Source organism: Pelodiscus sinensis, chromosome 7, assembly GCF_052426305.1.
Source record: "Pelodiscus sinensis isolate ZL-2025 chromosome 7, ASM5242630v1, whole genome shotgun sequence".
In the NCBI taxonomy this organism is placed as follows: domain Eukaryota; kingdom Metazoa; phylum Chordata; order Testudines; family Trionychidae; genus Pelodiscus; species Pelodiscus sinensis.
In genome coordinates this window covers 54112737-54130154 of record NC_143058.1, presented here as the reverse complement: position 1 = coordinate 54130154, position 17418 = coordinate 54112737, and the positions used below count along the sequence as shown (strand labels likewise).

Below are 17418 nucleotides of genomic sequence, written 5' to 3'. Positions count from 1 at the left end.
GCCGGATCTCTAGAACAAAGAGTTCTTAATTCGCCTCTGTGCTCTTGGGTGCTAAGTTAAACCGAGCTTTTGACATTCAGTCATCACTGCCACAGCTATATAAACATGGCTATTTTACAGACACTGCCATCCATGTAAGAGCCTTGCCATAAAACAACTTCAGGATGTCTTTCTTCTATAACCCCCCAACCAGCAAGAAGGCAGCCTCCAAACATTAGTAAAGAACCAAAGGTGGGTATGTGCCACTATCTGAATTGAGACCAAAGGCAGTTAATGAAGGATGGAGCATTCAGTTTCCAATCACTCTCTTCAATAGAGTTCCAAGTCAGCAGGGAATGCATTTAATTGGCCACTGATGGCTGGACATTAAACTGAGTGAAATGAGTTAGTGGCCCCAGTATGCAGCAAATAGGGATCCTTATTTCAAAAGCACCACTCACAACCAGTGCTTTTTCTTGTCAAAACTGAAGCACACAAATATCGCTATGCCTGAACAGTGGTAAACAGATTCAATATGGCATCTTCTCTGGGTAATGTATTGCTTTAGGAAGCACAACCAAAATCCAACTTCTCCTCCAACTCTCTACTGAAATGCAATGGTTTCTGTTAATATAACTGGTTAGAAGTGATGCAACTCTGGTGAGTTCTGCATTAATGGGTACAGAGGAGGAATATAGTAATGCAAGTCCAGCATGAAATTAACAGATCATACCCAGCTTAGCTTTAGATGTATTCCCCTTTGATGGATCTTTGTGGTTGGCTGAAAGACAAAATTGCTTATAGATCACTGATGATGTAATTCTGCAAACTCGGAAACAAAGAGCTTCACATAATACATAAATATTGATGAAAATTTTTGAAATATTATTTTGCTAGCAACAGAGTCTTCCCCTTCTTTTCCTGTCCTCCATGGAAACTCCTTTGGATTGAGCAGCCTAACTTGAAAAGCAAGGATTTGATCAATAACCCTGAAATTTATTCCAGCTGTCAGCAAAGTACCCTATTTGATTGTTCATACTATTATATGCTGTGCTGTAACACAACAGAAGAGACAAGACTCGTTGTGCATTTAAATGAGGATTTTTTTCCTCCCTTGTACCTCCTCCTCCTAATTTCTCTACTCCCATCCAGCCTGGATAAAGCCATCCCATTCTCCAAGGTTTAAATGTGTTTGAGACATCAGTGCAAACATAAGTGACATGAAAAATGTTTTTAATCTATTAATTGTGAGGTTAGTGCAGTCTCTTGGTGCTGAAGGAATTAATTAGTTTTAGAGCTAACTTCAAGCATAGCTCTGTATCATTCACACAGTCATGCTATATAAATACTCTTTAACCAAATCATTTTTTCACATATGGGATTAATACTTGAGATTTCATACTTACATGTAAGGAAGAAATCATGTACAGCATCCATAGAAAAAGGTCTGACTGCTTCAAGTTCATGCAACAGTATGAATAAAACAAGTCAGGCTAGAAATTGAAATATTTACACACAATCAGAAAATATCTGTCTTTTTGTTCTATGTTGGTACAACACCCAGCACAATGAGGGCTCCTAGGGTGATACAAATAATAAATCATAATACAGGTGCATCAGTACAGCATCCTTCTTAGGTTTATTTTGACAATGTGAACCCTGAAAATAATTATAAATGTTTGAGCACAGATAGCATTTGGGTTCTACAGTGACAAGCTGCCCCAAATAACAGTACACATATTGTATCACAAATTAAAAGTGGAATGCACATTGGAATTCAGAGATGTCCGCAAATTTGTTTTCCCTTATTTGTGGTTGCCTTGCAATGTTGAAAGATCTGTTGCCAAAAGTGTGACACAATTTGAGAGCCAATATATTTAGAAAACACCATTTTCTCCTTTGAATGGCAACACAAGGCCACTGTGGCAATGGAAGGTCTGACTTAATCCCCTATCCTGAAAATATGTACGAACATGCTAAATGTTATGCATGGTGAGCAGCAGTGCTGATGAGAATTTTATTGAAACAGTTTTCCATCAACGAATGTCCTTTTAATTAAATGAAAGACAAGATTGGTGATGTAATATATTTTATTGAACCAACTTCTATAGGCAAGAGGAGATTTTAACAACTTTTGATAAAATTTTGCCTTAAAAAATTGGGAGGGGGAAACATGTTTGGACATTTTCATAACCTCCCATTTAGAATTTTGGTTTAAAGTTACTTTGCTTCACAATTTTTTTTATTTTATTTTTAAAAGTATCCAAATAGAAGTGAAATGTTTCAAATGTATCAAATCACTTTCATCCAAAACAAAATTGTTTCATGAAACAAAATTTCAGAAACAATTTCAAATGTAATGTCTCACTCATAATGTGATGAGCATTCCTCTGCAGCTCACAGATCTTGGGGGAAAATATTTATGCTCAAAGCCATCCTTTAAGTTGCTTCTCCTGCTGAGGTGAGCCTCACCCCTTCAATTTCTCAAAGAATTCATTTACCATGACCACACCCAGTCACCTTGCAAATTCTTTCACTGACTTCCTCTTATTTTCCCCCTCCAATTTTAAATCTTTGTCATTACCTTCAAGACATTAAATCCTTGTTACTCCTGTCTTCCTCTCTGCTGCCTTCCTCACTTGTTTTGCTTTGTTCTTTTCTTTCCTTCTCCCATTCACCCTTCCCCAGGTCTTTCTCCAAATATTACCCTTTTGCTTGAAACCTCTTCCCTGACGTATACTGCAGTGTCTTCTAGTTAGCTACAGTATCTCAGAACAAAATCAAATAAAAAAAAATGATAGCACCAACAAGCTGCATGCCTGTTATTTCCCATCCCAACATCTCTCCTATACTGATTTGCTGTCTTTCTAAGGCCTGGTTTAAAAATAGCCATTGAATCAGGAACTTAGACTGTAGGTTCTTCAAAGCTAGGGTCCTGATGTTCTGCTTTTATATTCTTACTTTAAATTATGTAATATGTTTATGTTTTTGGAATAAAAAACAGTGTAGGATGTTTTTCCAACTTTTCAATGTTATCCACAGGACTGTTTCACTATCAGTTGTAAAAGAAACCTTTGAAAAGGGAAGTGGGCCAAGATTACACACACTTTTTATTGGTAGATGAGCCAAGCTAATTGTGTTTACCAGCTAAATAGTGATGACTGAAAGCAAGAGGAAGGAAATGTGGGAGGAATACATGACAGAAACTAATGATTTTAAGACCTTTCATGGTTGCTTGTAAACTTACATTGGGTGACTGGTACATTAGTTAATCTGTGCACGATTTCACACATTTAAGTATACTGTGAGACTTCAACAACATAGGTCTCAAATAATTTCTGTTTGACCCAAATGCATTGTTTCCACACTGAGCTATGATACGTGATGTTGATTTTCAGCTATTTTGTTATCATAAGCTTTTTTTTTTTTGCCATAGCTGCAGAAAATGTGGAGCAGCTCCAGCTCTCAGTGCACTTCCTATCATTGTCATAAATCAAAACTGGACACTTTTCCATGGATATGTTCATTTCTAAATCAACAACTTGGGTGTTACATGTTTGTTTATAAGAGAGTGAGGTGAGGTTTACAGTTAATATTTTAATTTGTATCTGTGTTGTTAATGTGAAAGCCATACAAACATTTAAATCACGTACTTTTCCATTTTTTCCCCAATTTAATCTGTTTTAGGAAAAGGAAAAAGCCTATTACCTTAAACTGAGAGTTATAAAGTATTGTGATTGCTATTTTAGCAAAGTTTCATGTTGCCTTTATTTTGCAGTCAAAGCTTGGCTCATACTAAACATTTTCTCCTAGATTTTGCCTGTTTCCATTTATTGATCTCTAATTACGGAATATTCCTCTGCTATTAACTGATAAATAATTCAGTCACATAAATGGCAAAATATGTAGTTAAGTGATGTGATTTTTCCATTGTGTATTGCCTATTGTATTTAAATCCCAGATTTATGAGTTCTCTCCCAATGGGAACAACTGTCTTTGTATTATTAGTGCACACAATGCCCCAGTAAGCATTCTGAGTTTTTTTAACCTTTCCTCATAAATCAGATTTTCTAAAACTTTCACCAGTTTTGTTCCTGTTCTCTGGACTCTTTCCAATTTGTCCATATTTTTTTCACAGCATGCCACCCAAAACTGGACACAGTACTCCATCTGATGCCTTAGTGTGCCAAGGACAGTGGGACATCTACCTTTTGTATCTTACATATGACACTTCCTGTAAATACGCAACAAAACAATATTACTCTTTCAGCTCACTGGGCTGCAATTCCCTGGGTACTCTTTGTTCCCCTTTTTTCAAAGACAAGTACTATGTCTCCATGGCCTTTGGAACCTCATCCGTCCTCCATGAGTTTTCAAAGATACTCATTTTTGAGATTGTTTCAGCCAATTCCGTATGTACCCTAGGTTGAATGTCATCAGGTCCAGTGCCGGACCGAGCCATAGTTGCACCCCGGGCAGCAGGCGCATAGCGCATGCATGGCCCCACCCCAGGCACACAGCGCCTGATTGACATGGTAAGGGGCGCCATACCCCCGGGCACGCGATGTATGCGCAGCCCCGCCCCTGGGCACACGGTGCCCCTTACCACTTCAGTCAGGTGTCCCCATAGGTTGGCACCCCAGGCAGCTGCCCAGCTAGTCCCCCACTTAATCGGGCCCTGATCAGGCCCTGCCAATTAGCTAACTAATTTAGCTAACTATTCCTTAACCTATTCTTTCCCTGTTCTGGCTTCTGTTCCTTGTTGCTAATACTGTGTTAAGAATCTAGTCACAATAAACCTTTTTAGTGAAGACTAAAGGAAAACCAGTATTGAACAGGTTGGCCTTCTTGCAAACCTTAATATCATCCATTATTAGCTCTCTTTCCTTGCTAAGTATGGACATTGCTTCATCTTTCCCTTGCTCCTAAAGTTTTTATAGAGACTCTGATTCTAAGAATTACTTGCCTAAACTCAGGGTAATGTTTACATGCACCAAAAGGTGCAAGAGAACAGTTTATAACACATATAATACAAATAACTGTAGTAGCCAAGTCCATAATCACTTATGAGGTGAGGAACAGTAATTATATTTAACTATTTTAATTTTTTATAACTATTATAATGCAATCAGGCATATTAAATCTAATCTACAAACTAAAATATGAACAGACTTGTTTCTTGACAGAGAAAAAGGATGTTTAATTAGAGTTACAGAAATGTGATACCATTCATCCTCGCCAACAAGCCTGACTAGTATTGAGCTCTTTCAATTGCAAAGAGCAAAACCTCTACAAATCTTTCACCATCTAAAAATAAAAAACAAAACAAAAAAACCTCTCAATCTGACAAAAATAATTGTACTAAAAGAATACTTTCTGGCACACAGAATACTCTGAAAGCAAAGTAATGTTTCAAAACAAGTCACAATAGCCTATTCTTTAGTTTTCCATGTAATTTCAAAATGACTTGCCAATAGTAATTTACTATCATTATAATTCTTTTCTTAAAGCTGCTGTCAGTTGGTTTTGGGGGGGGACATATGATTCACATTCACATACAGTTAACGCATGAATTGTTTAGCAAAAAGAAAAACTATAAAATCAAAGCTCATATCCACCAACAGATCTCTGCCAAAACACAGCTGCATCAAAATATTTGCTTAAATTGTTTTAGGGAACTATCTAGTAGCCACACTCAGCATGGAAGTAATCACAAGACTATGGTGTTTCAAAAGATATGACCATAAAAACAATATCAAAATCTGCAAAGTAGCTTCCAAAGAAGGGATTAACAATTCTGAGGTGTTGATTAGGACCAGTTCCTCAGCTGTTGCAAATCACCATAGCTCCTCTGAAGTCAATGGAGATATTATGCTGATGTTCACCAGCTGAAGATACAAGTCAGAAGGTTGATATTATTTTATTTGTATCACCATTGATGATAGTACTCTTCGTTATGAGAGGAGCCTGATCTCGCAGCACTAATGTTAACAGACACTAATGAATTATGATTCTCAACATCCTGCTCTGGTTGGCATTATATTCATTTTCCAGGGAAATTAAAGTGGCAGAACCATGACTAGAACCTGCAATCCAAGAACCTCTTGAAGTAAACTAGCAGTGGGTCCAGAGACTAATGTTACAGGGATCCTCTGGGGCTGGTTTTCCATAATTGTTTTGCCAACAATGTCATATGAAAGGTGTCTACTGAGAGTCAGTGTCACACTAGCTATGAATCTTTTTTAAATGTATGTTCAAGCATAGATAAGGAGATATTTATATGCATTGAAAATTATGGTTTTAAAACCTTGACATTGAAGGGAGGTCACCCAAAGATGACATGCCATGACCAGACAACAGGTGGGAAACACTTATCTCCCTGTCAGACCACCGTGTATTGTGTCTCACAATGGAAGTCTATTTGCATATTGAGTCAAATGCTAATAGAATGTAGAGAAGAAATGAATAGGAAAAGATGCACAAAGAGGGGAACGTATTTACTAAAGAACAACAAAGGACTAATCCTGGGATTCTCAGACGTCATTGTACTGTGACACCCTTCTGACAACAAAAATCACTACATGACCCCAGGACAGGGGACCGAGGCCTGAACCCACTAGAGCCTTACTGCTGCCATTTCTCTGGGCTAGGGGGAAAGGGAGGGGCCAAGATTGTAGCCCAAAGCTGTAAACTGAGCCCTTCCTGCCAAGGGCTGAAGCCCTTAGACTTTTACTTTAGCCATGGGCAATGGGGCTTAGTCTCCAGTCTCAGGCCCAGCAAATCTAAGTCAGCCCATAGAAAAATGTCAGCTTGTGTGCTACTATGAAAGTTCTCATGGGTTGTGGAACCTAAGGGTGTGTCTGCACAGCAAAGTTACTTTGGAATAACGGCCATTATTCCAAAATAACTATGTGAGCATCTACACAGCAATTCCATTATTCCACAATAATTTTGAAATAATGGACGGCTTATTCTGACTTCTGTAAAATTCATTTTATGAAGAACATCACCTATTCCAAAATAGTTATTTCGAAATAAGGCGTGCATAGATGTTCCACTTCTGCTATTTTGAAATAGCCCATCACCAGCACCATTCTAAGCTATTCCTCCTGTGGCTATAAATTGATATAGCCCGTCTACACCAGGGAAGCCTGCCTCGGACTAATTTTGAGGCTTCCTTGCAGTGTAGACATGCTATTTCAAAATAAGCTCTTTCAGAATAGGTTTTTCTGAAATAATTTGCATTGTAGACGTAGTCTAAGGGACTGCAGTTTACAACTCCAAGGAACCGTGGCAGAACCACAAGAAGCTTACTTTCGCATTGATGTTTCTCTGTTCCTCCTGCTGATATATGCCTCCTTGTTTTGTGTGTAAATTCTTTTGAACTTTAAAGCACAATGAGTCATCTATATATCTGGAAGAACAACTTATTTTTAAAACTTGGGATTAACATCATACCAAATGGTGGTGTGGGAGTTGATCAGGTAGAAAATTTCCCTAAGTATTTCTGAAATCATGGCTGTTTAAAAATGTTTAAGACAGGAAACCGACAAAGCACGAAACCGACAAAGCACGCCTTTTTTATTTAGATTGGTCAAAGCACAAGCAAATATGTAGTAGACAATACCTTGCACAGTCTGAGTGATGGACACCACCACCAACTGGCTTTTCCAATTCATTTTCTCTCACTCTGATTGCATTTTTCCATCTAAAGTTACAGAACCAAATTATAAGCTTCCTGGAGTAGGAACTTCCATTTAGCACATTACTACCCTTTTTGGCCGGAACAATTAGTCAATACTTGGGGGTTTGCAGATTCTTTTTGTGAGAAGAAATTGATAAGAGCCAGGTATTTCTCTGTGCAAATCAACAGTATTGCATCAGAGTGTTCACAAAGTTCTGTTTCCCTGAACACCAGGTGAACCAGCCAACATGAGATTCTTTCCTTGTTCAGTATACCTACCTCCTCCTTCTTCTTCTAGCCAGCATTCTATCCAAAAAGCTTTCTCTCTCAGCTTCCTCTCAAGGTCACCCTACAGATATTTCTCGGACGGTTGTTGACTTTCTGCTCCACCAAAACAATTCAAAACAGTCCCGAAGAGCATGAATTTGCATTCAGGCACTCTCCCCTACAAGGCTTCCACCTATGTGGCTCAGCTTCTGACTGGTCTTGTACACTGCCTGTCTTGTGGCTGGTAGCTCCGACTGTTGGAGCTATCTTACTTGCTTTTTAGACTTATTCTGAATGAAGCACAACTGTTATGAAGCACAACTTCAACAAGGTTCCGTACAATCTTCAGCTTTACAATGCTTTTGGACAGTGTAACACAATAGGACCTGCTTGACAACAAACATTGAGCACTAGTCATTCTATTCAATTACAACCATTGTGAGGGATTGTTCCCTCCACTTCGATTTTTTTACACCACTGTAGCCACGTAGGAAGGATGTTCGAGCCCTCAGTCTGGCCAAGGGAGACTTTACCCTAGCACAGGCCTTGCTATGGGGCAATTTTCTTAGCCCAATAAAGTCTCGCCGCAAATCAAATAGGGCAAGAGGCAGCAGGAACGTACCGAAAGTGGAATCACAGAACATGACATTGCCGGGATTCCCCTTAGCCCCACTAGCCAAAGCAGAGGCAGCCAGCCTGCTGCAACTTAAGCAGGCCTCAATGGCTGCACCAGTCCCTAGTTCAGCCCAGAACTGAGGGAATAGAAAAGGTGGCTTAGCTCTTTCTGGAGTAATACTTAAGCCTCACTGGGATTTCACGGGTGTTACTGAAAGCAGAATTTTCCCCTCTGTGTTTAAATAGTCACATAGCTGCTCTATCATTTATGGCAGATAGAATTAATTATTTGCATAAAGTCAGGGAGACTGAAATACTCTTACTAAACATAAAAACAACTAATGGTCCTGCAGAACCTTAGAGGCTAACAAAACATGTGGATAATATCAAGAGCTTTCGTGGGCACAACCCACTTCTTCAGATGAATGGAGCAAGGGGTCTAAAGATACAAATAAATCAGAGGGCAGATGGGGAGGGAAAGATTAAAAAAAGTATCTAGTCAATGACAGTGTCTATGCTAAATGAGGATAATAGAGTGGGCTGTAAGTGCTCAATACTTAGCTTTTGATGTCATTAGGGTGTTGAATATAGCACCCCATTCAGTTAATGTCTTTGTTCAATCCTTGATTAAATGTTAGATTTGCAAATGAAGGCAAGTTCTGCAGTTTCTCTCTCCAGCTGTTTTTTTAAATTGATTTGTAAGAGGATAGTCACTTTGAGATCCATTAATGAGTGTTGGGCAAATTAAAGTGTTCCCACAAGGTTTCTGGGGTTACCATTTCAAAAAATCTGATTTGTGTCCATTAATCCTTCATCATAGAGACTGTCCAGGGACATTGCTGGCACTTGATGGAATGTGTCACATTAATGGATGTGCAGTTTTATGAGCCTCTGATGTGGGGGCTTATGTGATGATGTTGTTTGTATAGACATGTGGAGTTGGCACTAATCTGACTAAACATCTGAGTGCTCTGTTGCATTGGAGCCTAGTGAAGGTATGTCGCTTTATTAGTCAATAAAACTGCTAAGGAAAATGTTTCATTCTCCCATCAACAATAAAGCTTTTGGATGCCACTCTTGAGAGCAGGCACAAAGCAACCAGAAAGCCAGTGAATCAGCTTCCTGAAAATTTCCTGGCAGGAAAATGGGCAGGTGCCACAAGACTGAAATGGGCATGCATCCAAGGAACCCCTGAAATCACCGGTGTTGACTTTCAGCTTTCCCCTGCCATGCTCCACAGCCCAGTAGGAACCAGGATCCTGCCTTCCCTCAAAGCCCCACTCTCTGCCTCCTCCCACCTCCATCCCCGAGGCTCCACCCTGCCCTGCCTCTTCCTGCCCCTTTTCTGCCATCTCTCCTCAGTGTCTCCAAACCGCCACTGAACAACTGATGAGCAGCAAACAAGAGGCACCCAGAGAATTAGCACCTATGACTGTACCAACTGACACCTCACTACCAGAACGGCTCATCTGGGTAGAGGTACCCGGGCAGACAGTATAAAATTGGATTGGTCCAGGACTGAGGAACCACAAAGATGGCTAAAACTACTTCATCCTGGCCCTAGTCAAGTATGGCAGAGCATAGAGACTAAAGATTTATCAGATTTTTCTCTTTTAAAAAAAAGCACCTTTTTTTCCTACAATGGTTTTTATGATCCTGTCAACTAATCCAAACAGTTCAACTGCATGCTTATAATATAAAGCAAATGAAATAATGTTTCTTTCAAGTTATCTAGACACAAATAAGAAGTTGACTATCAGCCAAGTTCATTTTCTGGTATTTAGCAGTCAAAAAATGTGAGGTCTATGCCCTAACTTCTGATTAAACTGAAAGTCACCCATGTGAAAAATGTACTGTTAATATTTAAGAGGTAGACTTGCTACATCAGCCAAGGGAATAGTCTGTAATTTAGGCTCCAGTCTTAGCTTTAAAAATATAGATCTATATTCCTTTATATAAATCCTATATATTTTTTCCTCTAAGGCTAAGACTGGAGCCTAAATTATAGGCTATTCCCTTGGCTGATGTAGAGAGTCTACCTATTAAATATCAAACTGAGTACTTTTTTCATATGGCTGACTAATTTTATATATATATATATATATATATATATATACACACAGACAGAGAGAGAGATCCATTCTATTTAAGCACTAAAGATGGAAAATCTTTGCCCAGAAATACATTTAGATTTCATGCTTTAAAATCTAGCAAACACTGCTGAATTTTAAATATCTGGCATAAGATTTACAGTAACTAGGAAAGTGGCCCTGTTTCCAGTGGGGGGGAAAGCCCAATTGCTTAAATTCAGTGAATACTTTAATTTAAACTCTTCAGTTATAGTGCAGCAATTAGAAACACTCCAACTGACAGCCAATGCTATGTTTTCAGAGAATGAGAAGCTATGGGAAAAGTGTCCTCTTTTCTCATCTGCATAGACCAATACTTATTTTCTTTTCAGATGATCTCTGCACAAAGAATAATACTTGTTATGGTGTCTCCTGCTGGATTTCCTGGTTCTGGAAAGAAAAGGGGTGCCTATATTTTTAAAGAACTCAATTTTTATGTTTTGTTTTAAACCATCTACTCATATTAAAAACATAACAATTTTAGCTAAGTTGGTAGTGAGCTTAAAGAGAGTTGAAACTTGCTGAATAGCTGGGAATGGGTTTGTGGAAGAGAGATAAAATAGGATTGTACATTATTCTGTCTAAACACACACACACACACACACACACCCACCCACCCACCCCTTTCAGGGCATGTCTACAGCAGCAGTGTTATTTCAAAAACAAGAAAGTGAGTGTCTACATGGCAAGCCCATTATTTCAAACTAACAGGCTTCTTGTTACAACTTCTATAACCCTCATTTTATGAGGAATAATGCCTATTTCAAAATAGTTATTTAGAAATAGGGTGTGTGCAGATAGCGCAGCTGAAGTTATTTTGGCATAAGTGGCCTCGAGGGCTTCTCGCAGATGCCCTGGTGTCCACTCTGTCTACACTCATCAGAACTCTATAGGTCCCCTTCCCCTGCAGCTCTTAAAGCTGCAGCCACAGGGGAAAGGCCTTGTGGCACAAAAAAGCCCTGATCACACCATGCCATACAGCAGAGCCCTGACTGCTTTCGCTGCTGCCATGGCAGATCTGTGCTCCCTCCGGGCCCCTCCAGCTGCAAGGGAGCGGACAGCCACCTCCCAAGCCCCTGCCCAGGGGTGAAAGAGAAGGGCGCTGTCACATTACTGAATTGGAGGGAAGCAGCCAGATTGCTGCTGCACCCCTAGGTGGGGGTGTTGGTCCCAGAAATTGGTATAAAAGGGAACTTATCGTTTGTTGATCTTATGTACGCTATTTATGTGAGTATATAATGTCTGTGTGTATAGGTAGGAATCTGTAATCTGTGTGGAAGCTGAATATTTCTGAGTGTGGTTAAGCATTGCTATGGACAGGCTGAGTAGCGAAGCCCTGTGGAACAATGGCTTTCAATGAGCTATGGACACACCCAAAGAATGGGGTTTGTCACCTGAGAGCAGCCAGCAGGGAACATAGAGATTGGCCTCTGACCAGGTGACTTGCTGCATACCAGAAGAGGCCAGGAAGGAGGTATAAAGAGGCCATGTGGTTGATGCCATTTTGTTCTCAGCTCAGCACTTCATCCCAGAGGCAGCATTGCAGGGATTGAAGAGCCTGGAAGACCTGTGAACCCATGCTGATGTTAGGATGTGCAACAAGAACTTTTAAACCAGCAGCTATAACATCTCTGCTAGAGCCTGCATCGAGGACTGGGAGATTCAGTGCATGTAACGTAATAATCTTTAACAACCTTACTCTCATGCTTTTCTTTCTTGTAATAAACCTTTAGATATAGATTCTAAAGGATTGGCCCAGCGTGATTTGTGGATAAGGTCCAGAGGGTAAATTGACCAGGGATCTGTGGCTGGTTTCTTGGAACCAGACAGAACTTGTTCGGGGTAGGTGGGATTGGGTGCTAGGACCCCCCCACCTGTGTATAGGCCCGGGGCCATCTGGGGCACGGATATTGCAGGGGTGTCGGAGGGATTTTGCTCGGGAGGCTTCAGGCAGGCAGCTGAAGCGCTCTGTGAGACTGGTTTGTGGCCTGTTTGGAGAGGTCACCAGTCTGGGGGCTGTAAGGAGCCCCAGATTTGAGCAATTCGCCCTGAGCGGACGCCCTCAGCTGTGCCCAGACACGGCCCGGTCCGTCACAGGTGCCCTCATGGACTGATGCAGAGATCCTGATGCGTCTTATTGAGATCTGGAAGAAACACGCCAACATCCAAGATCTCCATTCCAGATGGCAAAATGCTGATGTCTACGGCCAGATGGCTAACAGCCTGTGGCTGGATGGCTGACAGCCTAGTCAGGAAGTGGCACAGCCGCACTCTGAAGCGGGTGCAAATGAAGACGGGATTGCAAAACCTCTAGGGAGGTAGAGTACCCTCCCTTCCCTAGGGAATCCCATTCCAGAAGTTTACCACCATCCTGGGACAATAGCAAGAGGCACAAACCTGCATGAGCACAGCCCCAACAGTCAATCTCCCCATGCTGAACTGGTTCCCAATGCTGCCCAGCATGGCGAGCTTCCAGATAGCGATGGCAACCCACTTCTGGAGGGGGATGGCGGATCACATGAGGGCGTCCCATTGCTGGAGGGGCAGAGGCGAGCCACTCAGAGCTCCAGGAAAGTGTCCTGCCACACAAGGACGTTCTGGAGCCACTTCTGGTCATCCCACCTCTCCATGACGATCCAGTCCCACCAGTCAGAATTGGTGTCCCCTCACCATAAGCAGCAGTGCACAGTGTGCAGGGGAGGTTGGGAGAGGCTGTGGAGCAGCACGTGCAGGGCCATGTGGGCAGCGTGCAGTTACTGCACCAGGAGGTACAGCATGAAGTCTAAGAGCCAGCGAATGCTTTGCAGCAGGTCTGGCTCCATGGCTGGAGTGCTGTGGTGTCCGCAAGGGCAACCAGAGCACACGGTGAGAAGGAGGTAGACAAGGGTGAAGAGCTTGAGACACGGCTATAGAGGGGAGTCCCTTTAAGCACGAGCCTCAGAACATTTAGCTGCTGCTGAAACTAAGTCACTGCTGTCCTGATGCCCTGCCCGGTGTATTTCCTACGGGCCTTAAATGCGATTCAGCCTCCAATCAGTGTGGATGTGCTATTTTGATATAGCTCTGCACTATCTCCATGGGCATTTGCTGTGTGGACACACTATTGTGAAACAGATATTTCGGGAGTTATCATTCCAAAATAGCTTATTTTGAAATAAACGCGTAGTGGGTGCCACAGGACTACTTGCTGTTTTTAAAGTTACAAACTAACATGACTACCCCCTAAGACTTATAAATATATACATTTTAGTCTCTAAGGGTGAGTCTACACAGCAGGGCTTAACTCAAAATAAGCTACACTAGTTGAGCTATGTCAATTGTGTAGCGTATTTCGAAATTGGAAATGTTTACACAGCACTTATTTCAAAATAGAGCACTCTTCCTCCTACTTCCCTTACTCCTCGTGCAATAAGGGTTACAGGAGTTGGAGTAAGAAGTCCTCCAGCTTGACAGTATTTCACCACTATTTCAAAATAGCTGCCTGCTTTGTGGACATGGACTAAGTTATTTCAAAAAAATGTTACTGTGTAGACATACCCTAAGGTGCCACATGACTAGTTTTCAATCTGGATAGATTAGGGAGCAGAAACAGGCTTATGCCAGCTATGAAGTTGCACCAATATTAGTTTGAAAACACAATCATTAAAGTTAGATCTCATACATATGTTTATTCGTGTTTCAGAAACTGCAACGTTTTTTAAACCATTATCTTTTCAAGCTGTAATTTCTCCTGGAGGATCTTGCATGGTGGAAGTAATAATTCTTTTATCCTGTAAGAGCAAATGTAATTGGAAAAATGCTCTTGTAAGTTCACAGCAGCAGTGATGAGGAAAACAAGTCTTAGAGAAAGAGGAAAATGTTTAACTACTGCAACAGAAATGGGAACACATGAAACATGATCAGAATTTTTTGAACCAATTTGTCCTTTCCATTCATTGAGCTGTTGCCAGCGGAAAATTCCTACCATTTGTGAGGTTATAGATGTGCAAATCAAAACAAGCACAAAATTTAGCTCCAACCTACCCAATCAATATGGCATAGCTTCAGTAGTAGTATTTCAGAAAGAAATAGTTTTGTGTTTTCACTTTTTAAACATCTTAAATCACTAACATTCATAATTCTAATTGTGCTTTATTGTGAACCAATTCTGTGCTGCTCTAGAGAATCAGTAGGGTATTACGCAGTACATGTGAACATTTGGAATTTAATTTTAGACAAGCTTAAAATTAAGTCGTGTGACCCCCAGTACCAGGTTAGCTAGCAGATCTTTTGCCACATTATCAGATTTAAACTGACAGTACCATCTGATCTAAAATAAGGAAACTGAGGAGGAAAGAGGAAATGAGTTTAAACACACACCTCCACTAGGAGTGAGCCAATAAATCAGCTGCTCAGGCAACAGCAGAAATGTGTTAACATTTCCACATAAGGTGAAGACAGGATGTTTGTCTCTGATTTCATACACTGATATTCAGTTATTTTTTGCATGTGCAGTTTTGTTCAGTATTCCAATAAATGCGATTCTCTCTTTCTTTCCCTTATTTTATTATTTTTTGGGGGGGGTGGAGTTTACTCAGGAAAAAAAAAACACTCTCTATGTTGTCCCTCTCACAAGAGCTGGAAACTGAAGATCAAAGGGTAAGCTCCAATTCTGTTGCAGCTTTTTGTCATATGAACCTTATCCAAAGGATCAGCAGTGCTCAGCTTCCCAACAGGCAGAATAAAAGGCCCAATCCAAAGGCCATTCAAACCAAAGTGAGGCTTTCTATTGACTTCACAGCATGAGGTTTTTCTAGAGGCAGAGCTTTGCTTGGAATTAGAATGAAACTAACAAAACATGCAGTAGTAAAAAGAAAATAGAGCTAGAGACAAAATCATGTTCATGGCTAAATTTTCAATTAGTCTTATCGTTTCGTTTATTCAGGAAGAAAGATTGTTACTGTGTAACTTTCTTATAAGATTTTCAACTTTCTATTGGACATATAATTTTAATTGGAGATGGAAAACTACTTTGAAGAGCCTGGATTCCTGCTTCAAACAACTTGCACACAAGCCACTTCATTTAAAGCAGTGAGAAAGAAAGTCATTAATTATTTCTTGGCACTGCAGTTTATAAATAGAATGAAGATTGTTTGATTCCCAACAGAGTGGAGACACTGCCTTGCAAGTCTGTTAAAAATCCACCCAGCACACAGGGGAAAAAACCTGCTTTGCTAGGCTACTAGTAGAAGTCTGAAAGCCAGTCCTATGGGGGATGCAGTGAGAATGCTGGATCATTAAAATGTTTTGGGACTAAAACTGTCCATTTAGGCGAGGACCAAGGGACAGCACTTCAGTAGGAGTATTCAAAGGCACTGCTCCTCATTAACAATCCTGCTGCTTTCACATAATTCAATAGGAGAACTCAAATTTACTTCACAGTGGTGCAAACAAGTGACTGATCCAGAGTGCCGATAGCTTCTGCTTGGAAGTTGTGAGGCCTCAGGTGGAAGGGGTAGGGCAAGAGACATGGCAACGAGCTCTGAGTGCCACCCAGAGTGCACTGCACCCACCTCCAGGCAGTCCTTAGAGCCACTTGGTGCTCACCATGTATTAGTGGGTGAGTTTGAGAGACAACATGAACTGTGCAACTGGACAGACTAAGGCAATAGCTACACAAGAACTCAGCTGTAGCGCTTTGGGTAAATATGCTGTAAACCAGTGGGAGAGAGCGCCCTCATTGGCTTAATTATTTCACTTCCCATGGAAGTTGGTAGTTATGATTCTCCATGTGCTGCAAGAGGAAGCTCCAGCCTCTCATCTTTCCCCAGCATTCCACTTCCCCATTGGCTGTGATGTAAAGAAAATCCAACACAAATGGTCTTGCTTGTAGAAAACCCATTGTTCCACTAGGAAAGAATTGATAAACCATGATTGCTCTGTCATTGCTTCTCAGACTTAGATCTTGCCTGCACTAGAACTTACTTTGGTATAATTTATGTCATGGGGAGTGGAGGAAGGTGGGGAGGGGTGAATAATCTACACCCTTGAGTGACTGAAATCATAATCACCTAAGCACCAGTGCAGACAGTGCTATGTAGGAGGAAGAGTATCCCAAATGGAATCAATCAAGTTACCGCCTGTAACGTATGGGTGACATCAATCTATACTAATTGAGGCATTCGTTTTTCATATATTGTAGATAAGACATTTCAAAATATGTTGCACCCACCAAAAAGATGCATTTTTATGCCACGGGAAACTGTGTTCACAATTGAAAAATAGGTGCACATTTGAGCATTTTCATGGGAAACTTCCTCATGGGACCCCACCAATAAGTACTTTTCCATGCAAAAGCTAGCAACCAAGCTTTCTGAAAAATGTCTGTCTGTGTGCCATTAAAGTTTCTAGCTTTGTTCTTTTAATGTTTGGAATGCCTGGTATTCTCTGTAGATAAAATAATAAAATATAATTCAACTCCAAAATACACCCAAAACCAGATGAAAATGCACACACAATAAAGGGTAAGCCTATGCGCTCATCAGATGCGCAGAGTGGAAGACACAATGAACCACAATACTGAAGTGACTTGTTGCCAAAATCAGCTACAAAGTAGTATAACAGTAACACACAGCATCTGCAAGACACCAGAATTTTAAGGAAATGCTATTATGATTGGGCAGAAAGCTAAAGGAGTTTGTACTAAAACAGTTGCACTAGTCCTTTGAATCCAGAGACAATAGCTATGAGAGAGAGAAGAAAAAA

The 17418-nt window shown here is 40.8% G+C and overlaps 1 long non-coding RNA gene across 4 annotated transcripts in view; it reads left to right on the top strand.

Moving 5' to 3' along the window:
- LOC112544429 (uncharacterized) overlaps positions 1–17418 on the top strand; it is a 75919-nt gene that overhangs the window by 31140 nt on the left and 27361 nt on the right. The gene's annotated exons all lie outside the window — the stretch shown is intronic.